This window comes from Pleurodeles waltl, chromosome 12 (assembly GCF_031143425.1).
Source record: "Pleurodeles waltl isolate 20211129_DDA chromosome 12, aPleWal1.hap1.20221129, whole genome shotgun sequence".
NCBI classification, from domain to species: Eukaryota; Metazoa; Chordata; class Amphibia; order Caudata; family Salamandridae; genus Pleurodeles; species Pleurodeles waltl.
The window spans coordinates 355,637,382-355,656,177 of NC_090451.1; the positions used below are offsets into that span (position 1 = coordinate 355,637,382).

Consider the following 18,796-nt stretch of genomic DNA (forward strand, 5'->3'; position numbering starts at 1 on the left):
GTCTACTAGGAAATGATTTGGAGACATCAGCTTGGTCAGATGTGGAGTTGGAGGCTCATGCAGCAATGCTGGGCATTCCAGGGCATATTTTTGCTTTGACAAGGGCTCAGGCCAAAAAGCAAAAAGGACAGGGAGACTTGGATCCTGGAACAATGGACCAAGTGCTCCCTAAAGCTAGGGCTAGTAGAAGTAAAGCACTACCTACTATCCCTCCCTCTACAGTGGATTCGACTTCTGAGGAAGAAGAATTTCCACCCTGTGCAGAACCTACACCAGAGGAGCTGGAAGCAGAAACTGCTGAGCTTTTGGGTGAAGGGGGGCCTGCCAGGGAGGAGCTGAGTGTGGCACAGCAGACCTGTCCCACACTAGAGGGTCTAAGACAGCAAGCTGTCAAACAAGCTAATGGGGATGTCAGTGACTCTCACAGAGTTTACTGGGAAGATAACCTCTTGTACACTGAGGCAAGGGATCCTAAACCTGGAGCTGCTAGGAGATTAGTGATTCCTCAGGAGTACAGAAAGTTCCTCCTAACTCTTGCCCACGACATTCCCCTGGCTGGACATTTGGGGCAAATGAAAACTTGGGATAGGCTTGTTCCCTTGTTTCATTGGCCTAGAATGTCTGAGGACACAAAAGATTTTTATAAGTCCTGTGAAACCTGTCAAGCCAGTGGCAAGACAGGTGGCACCCCTTATTCCACTGCCTGTGGTTGGGGTTCCCTTTGAAAGGGTAGGGGTTGACATAGTTGCCCCCCTTGACCCTACTACTGCTTTAGGCAATAGGTTTATCTTGGTGGTAGTGGACCATGCCACAAGATATCCTGAAGCAATTCCTCTAAGGACCACTACAGCTCCTGCAGTGGCAAAGGCCCTCCTGGGAATCTTTTCCAGGGTGGGCTTCCCAAAAGAGGTAGTTTCAGACAGAGGAAGCAATTTCATGTCTGCTTACTTGAACGCCAAGTGGAAGGAGTGTGGGGTGACATACAAGTTCACCACACCCTATCATCCACAAACAAATGGACTAGTGGAGAGATTTAACAAAACTCTCAAAGGCACGATTATGGGTCTCCCTGAAAAACTCCGCAGGAGATGGGATATCCTGTTACCATGCCTCATTTTTGCCTACAGGGAGGTACCCCAGAAAGGAGTGTGCTTCAGCCCCTTTGAACTCCTCTTTGGACACCCTGTTAGGGGTCCACTAACACTTGTCAAGGAGGGTTGGGAACAACCTTTAAAAGCTCCAAAGCAAGATATTGTGGATTATGTACTTGGCCTCAGATCAAGGATGGCTGAGTACATGAAAAAGGCCAGTAAAAACCTTCAGGCCAGCCAAGAGCTCCAGAAGCAATGGCATGACCAGAAGGCTGTTTTGGTTCAGTACCAACCAGGGCAGAAAGTGTGGGTCTTGGAGCCTGTGGCCCCAAGAGCACTCCAAGATAAATGGAGTGGACCCCACACAATTGTTGAGAAAAAGGGTGAAGTCACCTACTTAGTTGACTTAGGCACTGCCAGGAGTCCCCTTAGGGTGCTCCATGTCAATCGCCTGAAACCCTACTATGATAGGGCTGATCTCACCCTGCTCATGGCAACTGATGAGGGACAGGAAGAAGACAGTGATCCTCTTCCTGATCTCTTCTCTTCCACAGAACAGGATGCTCTGGTGGAAGGGGTAGTTTTGGCTGATTGTCTTACTGCTGAGCAGAAAGACCATTGCATAAATCTCCTGGGTCAGTTTTCTGAACTCTTCTCTACTGTGCCAGGTACCACTTCCTGGTGTGAGCACACTATAGATACTGGAGACCGCTTGCCTGTCAAAAGTAAGATCTATAGGCAGCCTGACCATGTCAGAGACTGCATAAAGCAAGAGGTGCAGAAAATGTTAGAACTAGGAGTGGTTGAGCACTCTGAAAGTCCATGGGCTTCTCCTGTGGTACTTGTACCAAAACCCCATTCCAAAGATGGAAAGAAAGAAATGCGGTTTTGTGTAGACTACAGAGGTCTCAACCAGGTAACCAAAACTGATGCTCACCCTATACCCAGGGCAGATGAGCTCATAGATACACTGGCATCTGCCAAGTATCTAAGCACTTTTGATTTGACTGCAGGGAATTGGCAGATCAAATTATCAGAAGATGCTAAACCTAAAACTGCATTTTCAACCATTGGAGGCCATTACCAGTTCACAGTAATGCCTTTTGGATTGAAAAATGCACCTGTCACTTTTCAGAGGTTGGTGAACACAGTCCTGCAAGGGCTGGAAGCTTTCAGTGCAGCATATTTGGACGATATAGCTGTCTTTAGCTCCAGCTGGGATGATCACCTGGTCCACCTATGGAAAGTTTTGGAGGCCCTGCAAAAGGCAGGCCTCACTATCAAGGCTTCAAAGTGCCAGATAGGGCAGGGTAAGGTGGTTTATCTGGGACACCTTGTTGGTGGGGAACAGATTGCACCACTACAGGGGAAAATCCAAACAATTATTGATTGGGTTCCCCCTACTACTCAGACTCAGGTGAGAGCCTTCCTAGGCCTCACTGGGTATTACAGGAGGTTCATTAAGAACTATGGCTCCATTGCAGCCCCTCTTAATAACCTCACATCTAAGAAAATGCCTAAAAAGGTATTATGGACAGCAAACTGTCAGAAAGCTTTGGAGGAGCTGAAGCAGGCCACGTGCTCTGCACCTGTCCTGAAAAGCCCTTGTTACTCTAAAAAATTCTATGTCCAAACTGATGCATCTGAATTAGGAGTAGGGGCAGTCCTATCACAACTAAATTCTGAGGGCCAGGATCAACCTGTTGCTTTTATTAGTAGGAGGTTGACCCCTAGAGAAAAGCGTTGGTCTGCCATTGAGAGGGAGGCCTTTGCTGTGGTCTGGGCACTGAAGAAGTTGAGGCCATACCTGTTTGGCACTCACTTCATTGTTCAGACCACAAACCTCTACTTTGGCTAAAACAAATGAAAGGTGAAAATCCTAAATTGTTGAGGTGGTCCATATCCCTACAGGGAATGGACTATACAGTGGAACATAGACCTGGGAGTAGCCACTCCAATGCAGATGGACTCTCCAGCTATTTCCACTTAGACAATGAAGACCCATCAGGGAATAACTAGTCTTATTGTACTTCGTTTGGGGGGGGGGGGGGGGGGGGGAGTTGTGTAGGAAAGTACCATCTTGCCTGGCATGTTACCCCCCTTTTTCACTGTATATATGTTGTTTTAGTTGTATGTGTCACTGGGACCCTGCCAGCCAGGGCCCCAGTGCTCATAAGTGTGCCTGAATGTGTTACCTGTGTAGTGACTAACTGTCTCACTGAGGCTCTGCTATCCAGAACCTCAGTGGTTATGCTCTCTCATTTCTTTCAAATTGTCACTAACAGGCTAGTGACCAATTTTACCAATTTACATTGGCTTACTGGAACACCCTTATAATTCCCTAGTATATGGTACTAAGGTACCCAGGGTATTGGGGTTCCAGGAGATCCCTATGGCCTGCAGCATTTCTTTTGCCACCCATAGGGAGCTCTGACAATTCTTACACAGGCCTGCCACTGCAGCCTGAGTGAAATAACGTCCACGTTATTTCACAGCCATTTACCACTGCACTTAAGTAACTTATAAGTCACCTATATGTCTAACCTTTACCTCGTAAAGGCTAGGTGCAAAGTTACTTAGTGTGAGGGCACCCTAGCACTAGCCAAGGTGCCCCCACATTGTTCAGGGCAAATTCCCCGGACTTTGTGAGTGCGGGGACACCATTACACGCGTGCACTACACATAGGTCACTACCTATGTGTAGATTCACAATGGTAACTCCGAATATGGCCGTGTAACATGTCTATGATCATGGAATTGCCCCCTCTATGCCATCCTGGCATAGTTGGCACAATCCCATGATCCCAGTGGTCTGTAGCACAGACCCTGGTACTGCCAAACTGCCTTTTCAGGGGTTTCACTGCAGCTGCTGCTGCTACCAACCCCTCAGACAGGTTTCTGCCCTCCTGGGGTCCAGCCAGGCCTGGCCCAGGATGGCAGAACAAAGGACTTCCTCTGAGAGAGGGTGTTACACCCTCTCCCTTTGGAAAATGGTGTGAAGGCAGGGGAGGAGTAGCCTCCCCCAGCCTCTGGAAATGCTTTCATGGGCACAGATGGTGCCCATTTCTGCATAAGCCAGTCTACACCGGTTCAGGGACCCCTTAGCCCTGCTCTGGCGCGAAACTGGACAAAGGAAAGGGGAGTGACCACTCCCCTGACCTGCACCTCCCCTGGGAGGTGTCCAGAGCTCCTCCAGTGTGCTCCAGACCTCTGCCATCATGGAAACAGAGGTGCTGCTGGCACACTGGACTGCTCTGAGTGGCCAGTGCCACCAGGTGACGTCAGAGACTCCTTCTGATAGGCTCCTTCAGGTGCTGCTAGTCTATCCTCTCTCCTAGGTAGCCAAACCCTCTTTTCTGGCTATTTAGGGTCTCTGTCTCTGGGGATTCCTCAGATAACGAATGCAAGAGCTCATCAGAGTTCCTCTGCATCTCTCTCTTCACCTTCTGCCAAGGAATCGACTGCTGACCGCGCTGGAAGCCTGCAAAACTGCAACAAAGTAGCAAAGACGACTACTGCAACTCTGTAACGCTGATCCTGCCGCCTTCTCGACTGTTTTCCTGGTGGTGCATGCTGTGGGGGTAGTCTGCCTCCTCTCTGCACTAGAAGCTCCGAAGAAATCTCCCGTGGGTCGACGGAATCTTCCCCCTGCTACCGCAGGCACCAAAGAACTGCATCACCTGTCCCCTGGGTCTCCTCTCAGCACGACGAGTGAGGTCCCTTGAATCCAGCAACTGTGTCCAAGTGACTCCCACAGTCCAGTGACTCTTCAGTCCAAGTTTGGTGGAGGTAAGTCCTTGCCTCCCCACGCCAGACTGCATTGCTGGGAACCGCGACTTTTGCAGCTACTCCGGCCTCTGTGCACTTCTGGCGGAAATCCTTTGTGCACAGCCAAGCCTGGGTCCACGGCACTCTAACCTGCATTGCACGACTTTCTAAGTTGGTCTCCGGCGACGTGGGACTCCTTTGTGCAACTTCGGGTGAGCACCGTTTCACTCTTCTTCGTAGTGCCTGTTCCGGCACTTCTGCGGGTGCTGCCTGCTTCTGAGAGGGCTCCTGGTCTTGCTCGACGTCCCTTCTGTCCCCAGACGCAATTGGCGACATCCTGGTCCCTCCTGGGCCACAGCAGCATCCAAAAACGCTAACCGCACGACTTGCAGCTAGCAAGGCTTGTTGGCGGTCTTTCGGCGGGAAAACACTTCTGCACGACTCTCCACGGCGTGGGGGATCCATCCTCCAAAGGGGAAGTCTCTAGCCCTTGTCGTTCCTGCAGAATCCTCAGCGTCTACTGTCCAGTAGCAGCTTCTTTGCACCCACAGCTGGCATTTCCTGGGCATCTGCCCATCTCCGACTTGCTTGTGACTTTTGGACTTGGTCCCCTTGTTCCACAGGTACCCTCGACTGGAAATCCATCGTTGTTGCATTGCTGGTTTGTGTCTTTCCTGCAGAATTCCCTATCACGACTTCTATGTCCTTTGGGGAACTTTAGTGCACTCTGCACTCACTCTTCAGGGTCTTGGGGTGGGCTATTTTTCTAACCCTCACTATTTTCTAATAGTCCCAGCGACCCTCTACAAAGTCACATAGGTTTGGGGTCCATTCGTGGTTCGCATTCCACATTTGGAGAATATGGTTTGTGTTGCCCCTATCCCTATGTGTCCCCATTGCATCCTATTGTAACTATACATTGTTTGCACTGTTTTCTAAGACTATACTGCATATTTTTGGTATTGTGTACATATATCTTGTGTATATTTGCTATCCTCATACTGAGGGTACTCTCTGAGATACTTTGGCATATTGTCATAAAAATAAAGTACCTTTATTTTTAGTATATCTGTGTATTGTGTTTTCTTATGATATTGTGCAAGTGACACTAGTGGTACTGTAGGAGCTTCACTCGTCTCCTAGTTCAGCCTAAGCTGCTCTGCTAAGCTACCATTATCTATCAGCCTATGCTGCTAGACACCCTATACACTAATAAGGGATAACTGGGCCTGGTGCAAGGTGCAAGTACCCCTTGGTACTCACTACAGGCCAGTCCAGCCTCCTACAACTGGTCCTCTGGGTCCCCTCTCAGCACGACAAGCGTGGTCCCTGGAACTCAGCAACTCTATCCAAGTGACTCCCACAGTCCAGTGACTCTTCAGTCCAAGTTTGATGGAGGCAAGTCCTTGCCTCCCCACGCTAGACTGCATTGCTGGGTACCACGTGATTTGCAGCTGCTCCGGCTCCTGTGCACTCTTCCAGGATTTCCTGCGTGCACAGCCAAGCCTGGGTCCCCGACACTCTAACCTGCAGTGCACAACCTTCTGATTTGCCCTCCGGCGTTGTGGGACTCCCTTTTGTGACTTCGGGTGGACTCCGGTTCACTTTCCTTCTAAGTGCCTGTTCAGGTACTTCTGCGGGTGCTGCCTGCTTCTGTGAGGGCTCCCTACGTTGCTGGGCGCCCCCTCTGTCTCCTCATCCAAGTGGCGGCATCCTGGTCCCTCCTGGGCCACAGCAGCATCCAAAAACCCTAACCGCGACCCTTGCAGCTAGCAAGGGTTGTTTTGCAGTCTTTCTGCGTGGGAAGCTTCTTCACGACGTGGGACATCCATCCTCCAAAGGAGAAGTTCTTAGTCCTCTTCTTTCTTGCAGAACTCCAAGCTTCTTCCAACTGGTGGCAGCTTCCTTGAGCCCTCAGCTGGCATTTCCTGGGCTCCTGCCCACTCACGACACTGTCACGACTATTGGACTTGGTCCCCTTGTCTTACAGGTACTCAGGTCCGGAAATCCACTGTTGTGGCATTGCTGGCGTTTGTTCTTCCTGCAGAATCCCCCTATCACGACTTCTGTGCTCTGTGGGGGTAGTAGGTGCACTTTACACCTACCTTTCAAGGTCTTGGGGTGGGCTATTTTTCTAATCCTCACTGTTTTCTTACAGTCCCAGCGACCCTCTATAAGCTCACATAGGTTTGGGATCCATTTGTGGTTCGCATTCCACATTTGGAGAATATGGTTTTTGTTGCCCCTATACCTATGTGCTCCTATTGCAATCTACTGTAACTTTACATTGCTTGCATTACTTCCTTTTGCTATTACCTGCATAATTTTGGTTTGTGTACATATATCTTGTGTATATAACTTATCCTCATACTGAGGGTACTCACTGAGATACTTTTGGCATATTGTTATACAAATAAAGTACCTTTATTTTTAGTACTTCTGTGTATTGTGTTTTCTTATGATATTGTGCATATGACACCAGTGGTATAGTAGGAGCTTTACATGTCTCCTACTTCAGCCTAAGCTGCTTTGCCATAGCTACCTTCTATCAGCCTAAGCTGCTAGAAACACCTCTTCTACACTAATAAGGGATAACTGTACCTGGCACAAGGTGTAAGTACCTCTGGTACCCACTACAAGCCAGGCCAGCCTCCTACAACGCTCCACATGAACTTTCCTTCTCAGGCGGACATGGAAAAATAAGCATGTATCCAAAATATAACATGTATTACACCCTTATAGATTTTACTGATATTGTGAAAACAATAATTCATCAAGATGAAACAAAACACAAAGTCAGTCGTACAAATCTACAGACTCTTAGCCAGTGAAAATTGCCCTGCAAATCCATAGGTCACAAGTCCCATTCTATTCACAAAAGAATAAGAGATACAAGTTTCTAACATAAATAAATAAATTCACCTGATATGGGTTCCAGAAAACCGTTCAAACAAACAAAAAATATTAGTCCAAGTTACCAAATCTTATCCACATGGAACATGAATTCCTCAAAAGGTACTTGATTACATGACCCCATTAATATTCAAGTAACAAAGAACAATACCAGAGAACCACTACCCAAACCAAGACACAGGAACGTTCACCCATCCGCCAAAGCAAATCGTTAAATAGATACTTTAACTCCTAACACCAGACCATTAAAATACACCAAACATGAGCAAAGAGCAGCTTTAACTTTAGTTGTTGCACACTACTCCCATGTACAAGCCCAAACTAGAACCTAAATCCCTCACCACTCCCTTGCATGGCTAAACCCTTGCCACCAGAATATGGGACTATTCTCAAATACTATTACGAGGTAACCACACTTGTTCTTATTTCTGACCCGAAGCCCCGCTCATTAAGTATATCACTGCCTATGGCCTCACATACGTCATAAGAAATACCTGCCATGTGTTTTCCTTTTATGTGCATTTATAGTATAACATTTTTAATTCTTCAATTGCGAATTTCTAGCTCAAGTTATATAGTCATTAAGTGAAACATTTAGAGAAAAAAAAAAATTGGCTTTGTGTGAATATGCACAGGAATTCAAACATTTCGACTCTCAGCTTACATCACAAGGTTAATATTTCCCAAAATTAAGGTTGAAAAATACTCATGACATATTTGCTAACTTCTTAATGAGAGAGTTCCAGACATTTCCAAGAGCATCTACAGCAGTATGGCAAGGCTGTGCTTACTCGTTAAAAAGCCCCTTCCTTCAAGGAATAGCAAAATAAGAAAGGGAACCAAGGGCAAAACAAAGACTGTCAAAATGCAAACAAGGGGCAAGTACGCTTGTGTACCATCTGGGATTTTTTTTTTTTTTTTCTTTTTTTTTATAAAATCACTGTTTCGGTGCTCATGTAGATATGAGCAAGGGGATTCAACTAAATATTCTTATTATGTAATAGGCTGGGAAGCTTAAGTCCATTTTATTTACCTGTTCTGCCGTTATCTTAAATAGCAATATTTGTATCTGTAATTACGCATACATATATTCTGCACTAGAACGAGGCAGTAGGATTTAATAAGCCTTTTAAAAATAAGGCAGTGTAGATTTACTTTGTGTAATTTTTTTTTTTTTGGGTGGGGGGGTGGAAGTACTAGCAACCAAAAAGCAATATAAATGTATTCCTGGCAACCGTTAGCAAGATCTGGTTATTGCCCAAATCGCAATACACTATTCATCCTCTGCCACTATATTTTGAGACCAATCACAAACATAGGTATGGGGTAATAACAGTGGTGAACATAATTCATGTTACCAAGCGTGTGGCAGCAATAGAAGCATCCTTATCAACAAATGCTACGTAAACAGTTAAACTATTGACGGTACAGATCTCATAATTACCAACTTTCATGTATTATACACATGCATCAGAAGTCCAGAAAAAAAAAAAATCACAACTTAAATGTATAAGCAGCCTACAGAAAGCAGATCCTTCATTTCTCTCACAAACAGATACGTGGTGCACTATTCTTTCCAAGAAATAAAAGGCTAGATTTTTTTTTATTCCTTAACAGCATATTCTCGATACCTTGCACTAGTCCTGTATAAATATTATTATCCTGGTACATTTCCCCAAGCCCAGCTTCCCATATGATCCATGGTAATTGGCTGACATCTGACAAAAATTAAGTGCTTCCTGATTATCAGTTGAAATGGCAAGGAGTTAAATCAGGAAGAAGAGGAAGTCTAACGGAAATCAGGAGCAGCACAGGGTAACATAGGAAAGTAGGCCAGCTTTCGCTTTCCTTCAATCAGGGATTGTTGCTAGGCTCGCCTGGCATACTTATACACAAGATGTTTAGGGTGAGGTCGGCAGACAGCACACGCCTTTGATCAGGTCAAAGCAACGGGTTATATGGCTGGGCACTTTGGTTTGGTTGTTTCTTTATGGCCTAGCTCAACAGCATTGCTGTCGCCAGACAACTGCGAGCACCACTAGAGAGGTTTTGGCTCTGCCCACATGTTGGGAGCTAGGGATATGTGTTTTGATTGGGCTGCACTGGTGTGTTTCCACAAAAAGAAGGAAAAAAAAAGAAAAAAAACACAAAGGAGTACTTGCCCTCTTCAAGCTGTGGTAATTTTGTTTATTTATCCAGCTGGATGAGCGAACGTAGAAACATGACATTGCAATGCTGTTAGTGTCTTAAATAACTGGATTATGTATTGAGTTAGTCTTTCTCTGGCTGCAGAGAGAGAGGGAGAGCAGGCATTACTCTATATGAATTTTGAAGTCTGGGTTGACAGTGCAACTGTCACCTGACCTTTTAACCTACAACAATATTATTCTACAGTTCTTTGCTTCCACAAGTATTCATATGCTATAGCCAAAAAGCAGATGAATACTCACAAATTCTGCAGCTATCTTAACTCACAACCGGGAAATAAGGTTGGAGGAGAGAGACCGGCACGGGCACCTACCGCCAAGCAAAAGCTAATACCTCGTGGACATTCACATATATCATAGAGGCTCCTTTGAAATTTGACAACAGCGAGCACTCATTTAACACAAATTGCATGAATAAGTCGGGAGGGATCAGTATGCCTGTACGCCACATCTACCGTGAGCTGCCACTAGTCATCTCATAATAGCTCATGAGATGAACAGTAACCTTGCCCACCCCAGTAAAGAAGGGTCACTTTAAATAAAACTTAGAACTCCAGCAGAGTTGAATGTGCAGTGGGGGAGCAGAATCTAAATTGTGTACATCACCAGCCTTCAGACTCAAAGTATGACCCTTGGGCAGCAATAGGCACTCCTAAATCAATGGCACCTTAAAACTGGCCCTCCATAAGAGACAATCACAATTTGAGACCTGTGATCAGGAAACCAAGTGTGAAGATTTGACTCTTAAAAAGCTTTCTGATGTCCATCATTCAAAGGAATGGAGCATGCTCCTTTGCAGACCCATAACATGCATGTCGAAATTAGTAAGAAACATCTTTCAAAATAATAATAAAAAAATAAAAAATAAACACCTCCCGTTATGTGGCGAGACAAGGCTATGATGTACTCTCTCGCCATAGCTCAAAGGTGCAAAAGAAGCTCTGAATGAGACAATGAACAAAACATAAGTTAAACAATGCAAAGTTTTAAACAGGAAAGTTGGCAGATGTGTTCTTGAATAGTGATGGTCGTTACCTTTCGATGGGCAATTAGCATGGTCAGATTGGTAAACCGGACATTTTGGGGACCAGAAAGAGGGCCAGTGCCTGAGGCCCCCTTGTTGGACGGTTGTTTTTTTTCCGCACAATGATACCAGTTTTCAAATGAACCAAGTTGTCTGGCATAGCCAAGGCTATAGGGGGTGCTAAGCACCCACTCCTCTTACAACCCCACTCCCATCCCCAGAAGACTGACCAATGCAGGCTGACTTAAATCCTTTGATCTTGGCTTTGGGTTAGATTTCACTGATAATCAGACCATGACATAGAAGTTGGTTAAGACAGGGAGTCTCACTTTGTTATACATCACATTGAGACTGCAATCATGTATTCAGCTTTCAAAGATGTAGTGTTTCTTGCCTTGACCAAGATTACTGTCCCCATAAGCTTCAAATGTGTTATTTACTACACATATTAACACGGCACTAGTAGAGGGTACAGGACGTCCACCCACTATTTTCACAGAGTGGACGCCGTCCACCCTGCAATAAGTGGGCCCCACTGAAATATGCTGAGCTTGTCTTGGTGTATTTTTCAGACACTGGGACACATTCGGCAGTGCCTGCATTTTGTCTGCTCTTGTTTCTAGCAGTAACATGCAGGCGGGAAGGAGACTATCATAGTTCAGTCTCAAGCTAGGTCCAGAACAAAAGCAGACTTTAAGGGGCCACTGGGCCTCCTTTTGTTCCACTATCGTGACTGGGAGATATTTGAGCATTACACCTAGATGTAAATGTAAGGGATGGGAAACAAAGGCAAGCATCTTGTAGTTATCACTTCACAAATACTTAAGAGGCACGCTTTTTACCTTGTTGAATGCCTGTATATAAGAGCTTTTCAATTTTCATGCATTTTAAGTGTCAGATTTATTGGTCTGTTCTAGTAGTCTCACGAATAACAATTTAGATACCACTGTTTTGCTGTATTTCTTTTATAGCACTACTCCTCTAGTGCAGGTTGTAAAAGCACCTTACATCACACGTACACATTGACAATCAATTCTATAAATATGTAAAACAATGAATGAAATGTGTTACATAAGACGGTGTAAGTAAAAGGATTACATGGTGTAGGAATCACATGTCCTTTGTAGCTTCATAGCATGCTGTACAATATTAGAAGGATTACAATTTAGGAACTGCAAGTAACAAAGGGATATCTGTGTTAAAAGCAGTAACTCACATACCTAGCTTCATATAATAAAAATCGGTTCTCTGCATGTTACATGATGTGTTTTGCAAGAGACACATTAACCCTCTATGGTACTTTGATTCAAAACTGGGAGTAGAGAAAACACAGGTTTCTCTAGCAAATGTGTTACCCTCAAAAGTTAGCTTACCATTATTAATATTCCTTGAGATTTACTGGGCACACATATCTCTGCAGAATGTGTTTTAACCCCATAAGATATTTTAAAATGCAGAGTTTGCAACCAATTAAGCACAACTGATTTACTGCCATGTTCCTCCTGGCAGGGTTCATAAAAAATAAATGTATATATTTAGTCCCAGATGTTGCATCAGGATTGCATCACTTTTGTGGCACAAACCCTATGCAAATTATCATTTAAGTATTGTAATTTGCTCAAATATAGCCATGCTAAATCTGCTGTGAGAGGTTTTAAGATCTGATACTTCTTGTGAGGTCATGGGTTGTGATACCACTTCCTGTAAGCCTCTTAGTCCCCCCCAGCACTTTTTTTTTACGACTTGTGTCCTGCATATTTGCAAAAATGAGCCCCCGATATTAATCCAGCAGTGTTTCATGAAACGCCACGATCCGTGAATCCAGGCCACCGTTTTTTAGGGTGCCCGGGCCAATTGTTGACCCCCAACCCGACCGTGGCAATTAGTAGAGTAGTGTAAAATACATAGATTGCCCATCCTCAAGTTGTCAGCTGGTATTCCTGGAGTAGTAGAAGATCATCATGCATATTCAAATGAAGTAAGCAGAACAACATGCTAGAGTAGTTTTTGTGATGACTCTAGGGTCATCTCATCTAAATATTTCACCCTATACACATACTTCAGGATGGTTTGGGATGACTTCCCCAGATAATTACAGTCTATTGCAGGAAGGAGTCATCTGATTACTTTAGAATTACTCTAGGATGATCTTCCTTTTTGACTTGGGCTGGCAAGTAGTTCTTTCTATCTCATTATAAAATCATAACTGAAAGTCCTCGAATGCAAAGAAAAACGTGAACTAACCGAGTTACCCACGGGAAGAGGAAACTAGATAAAGCTAAGGAAGCTGTGATCTCCAGTGTGTTCACTCAGGGTGACTGCTATGGGGCGGACTCTGCAGGGGAAAATTAGTGTGTGTGGGCTCTGCAGGGGAAAATTAGTGTGTGTGAGAGTTGTTTTTTGGGGGGTAGCGGTGAGGTAGTGCCCTGAAACAAGGGCAGTATTTTCTGGAGGAGTTTACAAACCAGGTGAGACGGAGAGCGGGAGAGTGAGCTGCGTTCCGTGGTAACACTCCCAGAAGAGAGTGAATCGGGAAACTTACAACTAACCAGTGACAGTAAACAGTAAACATCTGGGTACCTCTGCCGTGAAGAAGGAACCACGGCTTCCAGAGATGGCGAAAGTGGGCTAGAAAAGGAAACATCACTACTTCGAAATAGCGGCAGAGGTGATGAAAGGCGTTCTGGGACAGCAGTGCTTCCCAAAAACGGACAGTTAAGGTACGTTCTGGAGCCCGAAAAAGTTAAACAGTGAGAAATACTGCGGTGGCGAAACAAGACATACAGCTAAATTACTGAACGGCCACACAGACCCAACGCCGAGACTACGCTCCTTTCTCTTGCTTACTTCTCACCAACGTACCTGAAGCTGGCACAGTAGTTTCCAGCCCCAGTACTCCTCTGACTCTTAGCTGAAAGACGGTGCTGGCCACGATTCCACTCTTTGTCTAGAGTTGGGCAAATAGAACAGCCGAGGAGACATAATTCACAATTAAACATTCACAAGGAACGCTTTCCACATTGACCTTAAGTTCACGTCACGTACCGAACGTCACTAGGCTTTAGCAGCACGGCGCCACGCCCCTGCGTAAATGGAGGCGTAATAAAAAAAAAAAACGAAAAAAAATGCATCCAAGAATAGGTTGATTTATGAGGTTTTGGTTGGAGGCTGCAGAGGCTGACATTTTATAGGGTAAGACCTCCATTCTTCCACCCCCACTAAAAAGATACTAGATGGCACGAGCAGGTATGTCTCATGTCCACTCCAGTAAAAAAAAAATATACCTTAGCAGTAAAATAATTCTTTATCATTTTGATGAAACATTTTCTCTTTATACCGTAATCTGGCCTGGGCTAGGTTTTCGCTGATGGTGTATTATCCATACAGCCATGTGGTTGCTGTACTTGTTTAAGAGGCCAATGTGACTGAATCCTCTATAGCTCGCCAGGCTTTTTACTAGCACCATCTGTAACATTAGGCCGCAAGACCTCCCTTAGCCTGGAAATTAATAGTACGCAAATGCGGTACAGAGAATGACCATTAGCTGACCTTTTAAAGTACTTGAGGGATTATTACCCCATCCAAGCACGCAGAATTATTCCAGGACCTGAGTTAGAATAGGACACGAGCCTCCTGTCTATTTTGTTACACTTTACACAAATATTATTGGATTATAGCTGGAACCTTCTGGTCTCAAAGATAGGAAAAAAATACAAATCCGTTTTCGACATTGAAAAGTAGTGTAATAAAAAAGTACTACAAGGAAACAAAGACTACAAATCAGTTTCCGACATTGAACTGTAATGTATTAAAAAGTACTACGACTCGGTTTCCGACGCTAAATTGTAGTGTAATTTGCTTTTGTCAACCAAAGACAGCCCTCCCATTACAAGAGCGGGGGCAGAGTTGCTCTGGGACAGCAAATAGATCCAAACACTAAAATACAAGTGGCCCACATTTGCAAATGTGACAGTTTTGAACGTATACGGACATGTGTAAGTGTTTTGCAAGTTATGGAGACTGCATGCATTTCTGTATGCTTCAGGCAGTGTTTGTAATATAAGAGATCAACGGTAGAATCCTGCCCGCCAATCAATAAAATAGGCCCACAAACAGTCAGAAGTCGTCCTAGCTCTAAGGCATATGATGCGGTTCCCTGCGGTGCAGGGTGTTGCTGCTTCCTGGAAACAAGCTAGGAGTACGCAGATGTTTTGCTTTAAGGAGTCAAAAAGATTCTTTGGAATGCACTTCTTAATCTGAAGAAGACATTTATTATAGCTTTTCACAAGGCTTGTGAAGGAAGGCTTGAATAGCCAAAAGTGTACTTTTAAAATGTGCAAAAATGAAGTGAGACCATGATTAATAAAAATGCATAACCGTAGGGCCTGTCTGGTGCTTCATCTTTCTCCTGCCGGCAAGCCGATGACCCCGATCGACTACAACGAGAAAGAGAGAACTCTACACTAAAATCCTGATTGAGGTCTATGAATCTCCCACTGTTGATCTGGGTCTCTTATAAATTTTAAACAAATGAGGAAGGAGCTTTCTGGAAAAGCCCCTCCCTCTGTGCAAGAAGTATTAAAATATGCTGGCTATTTTAGGTCAGCTTTGAAAGAAACACGTCAGGACTTGGCCAAAATCCCGAGGTGTCTTTCCCAAAACTGAACCGTTCCCTGCGGTACCATAACCATCAGTCTAGTACATCCTTAGCTTGCTAACTGACTCCTCCACCTTATGTCCTAGCTCCTCAGTGAAAAAAGAACACACAGAATAGAAAACACGTTGCATAACATGTTTGTACAGAAAACTACTTGCACCTTTAACGTGGCAGTGAAGCTAAGGCTAAGCTGAATACAAAATGGAGTCTGTAACTGGTGATCAGTAATGTGACGGTGGACAGATAAGCCAAGTGGTCAAAATACAAATATCACTACAGCATTAAAGGGGTAGTCAGCCTATGTGCAGCTGTTTGCGAGAGGAGCACATGTCTCGGAAGCCAGGCCAAGGCCCGCAGTAGACTTTAGGTCTGGTCTGGATATTTTTACGGGAGTTGTGGCTTGGTGATTCCCTCGGCTGCAGTTAAGAGGTCAGCCTGAACTGGCAGAGGTCCCAAGGAGGAAAAATGAGAAGGAGTTGGAGCACAAGTCTGGCATGTGACATATGCCACAGCATGTCACAGCATGTCACTTTTTTGGACACACTGTTTCAAGTATAATTGTGTTAGAAACCCCCAGAAGTGCCAGTAGGTTCTTCTAAAGACTTATCTTTCACTTGGGTTAAATGAAGAATGTGGGAAACTGGCACCTTGTTGCAGTAACCCCTCCCCACCCACTTTTTGTCTGATTTCTAAATGCAACTTGGACTGGAGTGCAGTGTGATCCTGCTACCCAGGTACCCAGTGCCAGTGTTCTTTCCCTAAAACATTGTAAAGGTAATTGGATACACTTTTAGCTACCACTATAAGTCCATAGTAAAAGGTAGGTACCCAGGGCATGGGGTACTATGGGTAGGCCCCTGAGGGCATCAGCACTGATTGCGCCACCCTATAGGGCCATGCATCCAGATACACCCAGCACTGCCATTGCACACTGAGGCCCTCATTACAACCCTGGCGGTAAATCCCGCTTTCCACCGTGCAGTAGACCGCCAACATACTGTTGCGGCAGCGGAATTCTGCTACAGGTATTAAAACTCAGCTCTGAATCTGCCACAATACAGACACCCACACAAGTTCGCCACACCAAAGGTCAGTGATAAACTGGCGATACCAAAACCGACACTGTTACGCCAGCAGGAATACGCCCACACTATCACGACCCACAAATCAACGCAGCGGTCTTTCAACCGCGGTATTCCATTGGCGGTACACACCGCCGCGCTCAAAATACACACACACTTACAAAACACAACCACATTGGACAATTCAAAATACACACACCTGATACACATACACACACCACACCCACACACCCAATCCAATATAAAACACACACCCACAAACCCTTACAACCAAAATTCAGAAAGAAGGCCAGAGAGAGAGACTACCTAACACAACACCAGCATCCACAGACACACAACACCATCATTCATACAACATCCACGCACCTCAAACAACACATCCCCTCACACATCACAACAGACAGCACCTCCCACATCACCCACACCACATCATGGCACCTCAAAGACACCCCAGGTTCTCTGAGGAGGAGCTCAGGATCATGGTGGAGGAAATTGTCCGGGTAGAGCCACAGCTATTCAGATCACATGTGCAGCTGACATCCATTGCAAGGAAGATGGAGCTATGGCGCAGAATTGTCAACAGGGTTAATGCAGTGGGACAGCATCCAAGAACACGGGATGACATCAGGAAGAGGTGGAACGACCTACGGGGGAAGGTACGTTCCGTGGTATCCAGACACCAGATTGCTGTACAGAGGACTGGCGGTGGACCCCCACCTCCTCCCCCACAACTAACAATATGGGAGGAGCAAGTCTTGGCGAGCATGCATCCTGAGGGCCTGCAGGAGTAGCAGGAGGACTGGACTCTGGTAAGGCAAATCTTTACTACTTTATCCCCCCACCCCACCTGCATGCCATCACATACTCTCACCCTCAACCCCATCACCCCAACAATCCACAGATACTCCACTAATACAACCCACACATCCCAAAATCAAGCCCTGCATGTAACACCTATGCATGGACACCCATCACCAAAGCATGTCCAGTAGAGAGACTCACTCATGTCCCAAAATCACCAATCACACAAGGTCCAAGCCAATAATGCAAGCACAGGAGGGTAACTCACCCATTGCACAAGATGGCACACACAGATACAATAACTATGCATTTACACCCCAACAGGACCCCTACCCAACGTCACCGGACAGGAGGTGCCAGACATATCCAGTCCCCCCCACGGAAGAGGCCCATAGTGATGACAGCAGCTCTGCACGCCTGGATCAAGATGACCAATCCGGCCCATCAGGGACCTCGGGACAGGCGGTTCCCCTGACACAGTCACAAACCACCACTGAACCTCCCCCCTCAGGAAACATCGCCACAGCACCCACCCAGCTGGCCCATCCCTCTGTCCTCAGGACACGTCAATCAGCAGTGTGTCCATCACTACAGGGAACCCAGGCAACCCCAGTAACACAGGACGATTAGGGACCTGGGGCAGTGGCAGTAGACACACTGTTCAGGGGACAGAGGCACAGGATAACAGGGAAGAAGGGAGGACTGCTGTGCGACAGGGGGAGGACAGGTCCAGAGAACCCACTCTCCACGAGGCACTCTCCAACATCATGGGAGCTTACCACCATTCCCAGGAGACCATGGGCACGGTACTGGCCAAGTTTCAGGAGACCCAGTGGCTGCAGGAGGAACACTACCTGGGGATCAGGGAGGACTTGAAGTCCATCAACACAACCTTGGTCACCATTGCAGGGGTGCTGGCAGACCTTCTCAACACCAGGAGGGACACTGTGGCACACCAACAGGCCCATGACACTAGCCTGGATGATGAACAGCCCTCCACCTCTGCTGGCACTAGTGGACAGGAGGCACCGCCACAGGAACAACAGACCACCAGCACCCCACCCCCTGCAGATAGAGAACCACCCCACAAACGGTCCCTGAGATCCAGGAACAAGACAGAGAACATTACCAAGACCCCCACCAGGAAATAAGACCCCCTGAATGTCACCCTTCTGTCCCACTTTGACACCCTGTCCATCTTAAACTGCCATTGCTCCACTTCCTATGCCCCATTGGACAATGCACCTGTGAAC

At 45.9% G+C, this 18,796-nt stretch overlaps 1 protein-coding gene across 1 annotated transcript in view; it reads right to left on the reverse strand.

The window, feature by feature from the left end:
* The window catches only part of LOC138267129 (putative ATP-dependent RNA helicase TDRD12), a 924,858-nt gene extending 910,657 nt beyond the window's left edge, over window positions 1-14,201 (reverse strand). Inside the window, exon 1 of the mRNA XM_069215983.1 lies at window positions 13,866-14,201. The gene's annotated coding sequence lies outside the window, so the exon portion shown is untranslated. The remainder of the gene's footprint in view (window positions 1-13,865) is intronic.
* Between the last annotated feature and the right edge of the window lie 4,595 nt (window positions 14,202-18,796).